Source organism: Meleagris gallopavo, chromosome 1 (genome assembly GCF_000146605.3).
Source record: "Meleagris gallopavo isolate NT-WF06-2002-E0010 breed Aviagen turkey brand Nicholas breeding stock chromosome 1, Turkey_5.1, whole genome shotgun sequence".
NCBI classification, from domain to species: Eukaryota; Metazoa; Chordata; class Aves; order Galliformes; family Phasianidae; genus Meleagris; species Meleagris gallopavo.
This window is the reverse complement of record NC_015011.2, coordinates 87,516,156-87,523,400: the sequence shown is the minus strand read 5'-3', so window position 1 is coordinate 87,523,400 and position 7,245 is coordinate 87,516,156.

Here is a 7,245-nt window from a genome sequence, read left to right as displayed (position 1 = left end):
TTGCATTTCTCACTCTACCACATCACGTACAACCCCCCAAGGAAAACCACATCAGAACTGAACAAGAAAAACAAAGCACCAATACTTGTCCTACTTCTGCTAGCTGGAGCAAATGAAATTAAATAGATCTTTGTGTACATTTCACATCTGTGTGCTTGGATACCACAGTGCAGTGCAGAACAAAAGGAAATTTTATGCCTAAAACATGTCCTATAAACTGTTCTCTACATCACGATGAAGGAGAATGAGGATACATTTTCATATGCCATGTGGGAGTAAGGCTACGCAAAAGCTTAATGTTAGGGATGTGCTTATGTGACAGGCTTGGGTCATAGCTGGACAAGCTGTGAGGACTTCTTCCTCACATTCAGGGAGAATAATGCTCTGTGTGGTTGGCAAGAGCCTGAACTGCAATGTCCAAGTGCACGTCTTAAGTTACCCAGACAGAGCAAGCAGATCTGGGCTTTGGCTGAACACAGAGCCCAGGCTGATTTTCAGCTGGCGTTGCTTTAGGCCCATCTCTGCTTACTATTGCTCTTGAGTTCAGCTCTCAGCCTTGGTCACAGGACTGTGCTTTCTCTCCTTCATCTCCACATTTGCACACACATTTTCAGTGGGTGTCCCAGGTAGCCTTCCTTCTTGTGCAGTTCATCACAGTATAATTCTCCAGAAACAAAAGTGCTTGGAGAAATAAATATCCCTGGGTAATTTTCTATCTGTCCTTCACAAAGAAGCAACACGGAGAAAAGAATCAATCCAGAGAAAGGAAGAAAACTAGCCAGAAGTCATCAAGAAAGAAAGAAAAAAAACTGAGAAATGGGGAGGAAAAAAGGAAAAAAAAAATAACATCTAAAGACAGTTTTATTTAATTTCTAAAGGCACATTTCTGGAAAAAGAGATCTTTGCTTTGGACTTGGAGTAAATAATCACCACCTCCCTGAGTTCATACCTAAAGGATACCCCCCAAGCCAGGGGGATACAAAGAGCTAGTGGACCTGGGAGAGGGCCTGGAGAACACATCTCAGTTGTGGGGTTGGGAATTCACAGCTCAACGACAAGGGGCAGCCTCAGGAAAAGCTGAAGACTAGAGAGGTTTGACAGTCCAAGGAGTTTGGGAAGCACAAACTTGGGCTTGCAGCAGTGCTCCTTTTGAGCATCGGACAAGCATGCTTTAATTTTCTGAGCTTCCCAGATGAATTGCAGTTATGTACATGCTGGTTTATAGGCAGAGGAAATCCTCCTTTTATGCTTTCCAGCCCCCACTCGTTTCTCCTCCCCAAAAGTTTTTATCCTCTCAGCTGTGCCAAGCATCAAATGAGCTGCATGTGTAGTTATGCTCCCAGAGAGTAAGAGCCCTGGAGAAGCAGTCAGGAGTAGGGAATCTGTGATCATCACCTTTTCTTTTCTCTTAAGACTCCTATTGCAGGCTATTCTAATGTGTCAAATTAACAGCTACTTGCAATTTCAGGCATTTTAAAGTGAAGAAATTGTTAAAATCAAAACAAATGCTTTCACATTCGACTACAAAGTTTAAAGAGAGTTGTTCTTCGCTGGTCACCTGAATCTGTTTTATGAAGACATCTGAAATCATTTTTATCAACCACTGAGCAATACATACTCACGAAGCTGTTCTAATTGCTTTGGAATGTGCACCCTGGCTGCTGGAACAGCTTGGTCCTGCTGATACACTGAGCAAAGTAATGCTGGCTCATAGGACACGCTGCTTTATATCCCTCATTCTGAAGGTAAGCAGCATGAAATTTCAGAGAATGGTAATAAAGCAAAGACTGCACAAATGTTAACCTTCACAAAGCTGCCTTACGTGCTTACCAGAACGTACTCATCAGGAAAAAAAATGAAAAGCAAACAAACAAACAAAAAAAAACAACAAAACCTACCACAACTGAAACACTGATCAGTAATTTCATACTAGATCTATTTTACAGATGGAAATTGCACTGATGAAAGTGTACTCCTAGTCCCCACTCAGTCAATCTCTGGGATGCAAGGAGCCACAATCCCTGCCCACAGGTGAGCCCTGCCATTAGCCTGCTGCCATGCCCTCCCCTCTGACAAACAGTTGAGGTATCGTATTGAGAGATCAGAGATGGTCCACTCAGTCTTGCCTTAATCTCCTAGACCCAAAGCAGAACTCTGGTCTGTATTCCACATGCCCAGGCTCACTAACAGTCTACACTCACAAAACTGGAAATAACTCTATCTAGCAGGGCGTCCCCTGTTCTGTGAGGGCACTGTGGGCAGCTCTCCCTGCATCTCCTCACAAAGCCCTGGACCTACAGGTGGTCCTCATCCTCTTTGCAGCTGCTGCCTCCCACATGGCTGTTTCACTCTTCCCCTCATGCTGTCAGCCAGCAGTCTGCCTCTCCTGCAACACTTTTTATTTCTATTTTTCTTGTTTCTTCCCATTTTCTCCTGCTATGAAGGGACCCGATCTACAGGAGAAAGCTTAGAGGCTGCAGAAGGGATCTTCCCCACATGACCTTTTTAATCCTTGGCCTCCTCTGCTTCAGTCAACACCACAAGTGCCTTCTGCTATGACAATCCCCATTTGTTGCTTAGGAATTAAACATTGACTAAACACATCATTCTGCATAGGCCATTGAACTGGAAGAATGTTTGGTGAGTTCAGCAGCTAGAGCTTTATTAACCATCTCTAGTGACCTTCTCCTTCAGTGAGGCAAACACAACGCAGTGGTTTGGTTTCAGACCCTTTCCATGCTCTCCCTCAGTAGCCTACAACTCTCCTAAAGCTCTAACGCCCACATTAAAAAGCTCTGCCCACAGGCAGTGCCTTACTTACCTATCCCACCAGAGTATAAATCTTACACGGTTCCATGCTTCACCATTCCCTGCTCTCTCCAGATTGGTTTTGACCTTCTCAAAAGCACCACCATCACTTGCATCTACTGCTCCTATTGCCAGACTGGTAAGTGGAGTGCTGCAATCCCATTCCAAATGGAGATGGTCTCATTTAGTATGCCTGCAATGTTTAACAACATTCTAGAGAGCAGGTCAGCTGAAGGTGTGTTGACACAAAACAGCCAAGACAACAAATGGAGCTCTACAAACATCAGCAAGTCCATCATCCAGCAGGATGATAACAGAAGTCCAGAAACCCCCCTCTAGGGGTGGATACTCCCTCCCCAGATAGCAAAATAACCATGAAATGCATTCTGGAGTAATTATATTCTGAAAACAGGTCTGGAAAGGCTGCTTTGGGCTTCTCACTTTTAGGCACTTAGCAACAGCAAGAAAAAGAAGTGAGAATTCTTTGCATTTTCTGAATTTTCCTTTATTTCACAACCATCCTTCAATACTGAATTTAGTGCCATCAAAAGAGAAGAACACAGGAAAGAGCTCACATTTCCCTCAAATGCAGTGCCAATATTTCCTGCTGCCAGCTGATCAGGAGGGAAAAACTTTGAATTTTAGGTGGTCTTCTCGATTGTTGCCAATCAAGACAACAAAAAGCTCCTACAAATTAAGAACACCTCTATCACCTCACCTCACTTTGGTGGCATTTTGCCAGCGCTAATAATTGAGGATAATGGTTAAGTGCTTTTGAATTTCAAAGGCAGCTTTCAACACTTGTCCTAGACTAATCAGCTCTGGAAAAAAAAAAAAATTAAAAAAAAGTCAGTCTGAATACTATCTCGACCTGGAGCCAAAAAGCCATACCTAATCTAATTAAATTCTCTTACAGAATACAGCTATATGTGCCAGCTATCTCTGAGCTAGGAAAACAATAGCACCAGCATTAGTAATGAGACTCACTGGGCAGGGTAGGCATGTCCTGACCAACAGGAATCTAGCAAGACAGGAACAAAAGGGAAATATGATAATAGATTTGAGGATCCTAACATGAGACACTATTTATTTGTTCCCTCTCCTGCCCTACCACACACAGGATTCTTTAAGAAGAGGATAACGTGTGGTGCACTGAAATGTTAGAGATGGTATCTTGGTGTATATGCTGGAGCCTACCTGTGACCTGGGGGTCAGCATTCCCCAGGGAGGTGTGTCTCACATCTTCAGGAGGAGCAAGGTAGCACATATACCCACCGCACTTCAAAGAAGTCATTTTTGCATTCGTATGAGAGAGTTTGGTTTCAGTCTGCTCAATACAGAGTGTATACAGATCCATATATTTGCAGCCCCTGGTACCATAGCAGGAGCATTCTCAAGCTTTAATGAATGTGGTGCAATACCGTTGTGATCTGGGCAGGTACAAAGATCACCACTGTAATTTTCAGCATACTGGAAGGTACTCACATTTTTTTTCCTAAGGATGATAACAGTTTAATTGTTTACCACTATCAATTTTGTTCATGCACGCTTGAAGACATCCATAAAATAAGGCTCCACTTGTTGGTTCCACAGGCATCTTAGGTCTACAAATACCATTAGAATGAATGAATGATACAGACCCAAGAAAAGCAGGGCCCTGGGAACAGGGCAGGGCAACTGACTCTCTAACAAGAAGGCAGGTGGCAGAGATCTGGCACACCTCCATACCTCCTGGCCAGCACTCCTTGTGAACTGAGGAACAGAAGTATACACATCTACTCAACTCAGCATTACATTTCTGTGAGCGTAAGAATGGTAAAAAGCATTTTCAATCTCAGCTTTTCAGAAGTGCCCTAACCAAGCACTCACATCCAGCATGGCAGGATAATGAGAATTTCAAGTTGGCTGCTTGCTTGCCATCTACAAAACATGTTTTTAGTGGAAGCTCTGGTGTCCTCAGGAGGCTGGATTTCCAGCTTGTTTCTCACTCTCTGCTAAAGTCTTTGCTGCAACAGCTCCTATAGCCTTTTCTGCTCTGAAATCCGCAGTGTAGTGATATAGCAGAGAACAAATTCACTGTTCAATCTCATTTCACTCCTGGGTAAGCAGAATTTCACTACAATCGTAATCTTGAGGTCCCTGGTGCTTATTAACACTGCTTGCATTATTTGTCAGCCCTGGAAAGGGAACAACCTAGCCCCAAGACAGGAGGAAGGAACTAAATGCAGAAAGGAAATTAAACTACTCAGAAGCCCTTGTTCTTTGCAATAAAGGCAAAAAGGAAAGATTCTAATTATCTAGCTTATTGCCACAAATAAGCACATTTTTAGTGGTCTAATTTTCAGCATTTTTTCCCCAAGAGATAGCAGTCAACCATCTGAGAACACAGTGCTCCGTGTGCACAAAATCCAGATGGCATCACCAAATCTCTTTCCAGATGTAGTACTATGAAAACAAATGATTGTTAGAAGACACCAAGGTCCTCAAAGTTACATTACCATTTGCACATGTAAACTATTGTCGCAGCAGCCTTGTTCTCCTTTTGTGAAGTTCTCAATTCAACAACCCTACCCTGAGTTTTGGATTTGCCTGGAAATTTACATCCTGGAAAGGTTTGTCTGGTTTGGGGCACAATTGTCAGCACTGTGCACGGCTACACACTGAACACATCCAGCATGCAGGGGAAAAACAGTCTTGAGAAACACCAGCTCATCACTCTATAAACACATCTGTGGTGTGCAACAAAAGCAGCAACATGGTGAGACAGCTTGCATCATTTATCTTCAGACTTTTCAAGACAGATTTATGGAAGGCCAGAAGAGGATTATCGTTGTGATGCACACGTTTTTTTGGTTTTAGATTTGGCAATGACCAAAGCGCATTTTTCGAGCAATAACTGCTATCTCATGGGATGAGACGGCTGTTTCTAATGCTGTGAAGTTCAAATCATGACTCCTCTACAAAATGCAAAATTATAGGAAAAGTGATGCCATGATATATGTAGGCTGAAATATCAGTGATTGTTATTTCCCTGTGAAGAAATGCCTGGCATGTTCTATTTTATTTGCTGCCAGTGTAGTCAAGATCAGCACTTTTGTAATCACAACACTGTATTTAACTTATCAGATGAACTTTGTGCTGGATGTGATTCAAAGGATGAACTTCATGTAATAATTTGTTCTGAAGAAACCCCCAAACCAAGAAAAATAACTTCATTTTTTGTTTCAAAGGAAAAACTGCAACAAGATTTCTGCTATGTACATTTCAGTATTTGTTTCCTCCTTCCTTTGCACTGCTCCAGTCTTTCCCCAAGGATGCTTTTTCTTTCACTTATGATGTCAGGCTAATTTCAAGCTGGAAGATAAGACAAGAATACTGAAACCCAACCCTTTGCTCAGTTGCTATGACTGAAATGTGAACACTCAGTAGCAGAAAGATCAAGGAAAATATCTTCCTCATCTTTAATTCTCATTTACACAGGCCTCACCAAACAAACAAGGTATGTTTTTCTCTACCCAGGCTGCCAGATGATGACTTTGATGCAGGGAAGAACATCCCCTCAGGCAGTCTTTTATTTCCCTTTTCTTAAAGCATATTTGCAAGAATCAACTTGTTAAAAAACAACAACTCGGTTCTCAGTTTCTCCTGTTGTACAGACACCCACGTTTGTGACCCAAGATGACTTGGTTTTAGAGTTGCCAAGAGATGTCAAAGGCCAAGATGCTGCAGGATCAAAATACCGCCATGATTGTAACACGGATGAAAATGCTGAAGACGTACAACAGTCAGTGTTAGATTAAGCACAAATTACCCTTTGAAGCCAACCAAGAGGTTCCATCTGTACTTTGTATTTGCTGGTTGAGATTTTAAGCCATTTCAGTAAAATTTACAAGCATTTCCATGAAAAGTCACTTGTTCAGCATCTCTTTGAGCCACCAGGACTCTTCCAGAGGTTCATCCTGAAACAAAGATGCCTGCCACTACTGCAGAGGGACAGTATGCAACAACATCATGTCCCATTCTTTCCTCTGAATGCAACAACTGTCTTGCTAACTCAATGCAGCAGTGCCTGAGGGTGTTCACGTGCTGGCTTCCCTTCTGACAGCATAGAGTCATAGAATGGTCTGGGTTGAAAAGGACTATAATGATCATATAGTTTCAACCCCCCTGCTGTGTGCTGGGTTGCCAACTACTATACCAGGGAACTAGACCACAGAAGTGATCCTCCACTGCTAAAATCTGCCTTTAAGTCCAGCAGCACCTCCTAAGAGGCAAATCTTTAGCCACATGCAACTCAGGAATGATTCTGATTACAGAGCTACTCAGAGGTTTATGGCAACAGCAAAACTCCGCACATAAGGAATGCATAAATTTGTCACAGAACGTGACTAGTCTCTGTAGTCTCATTATGTGCTCTGCAAAGGATGTCTACCTTCT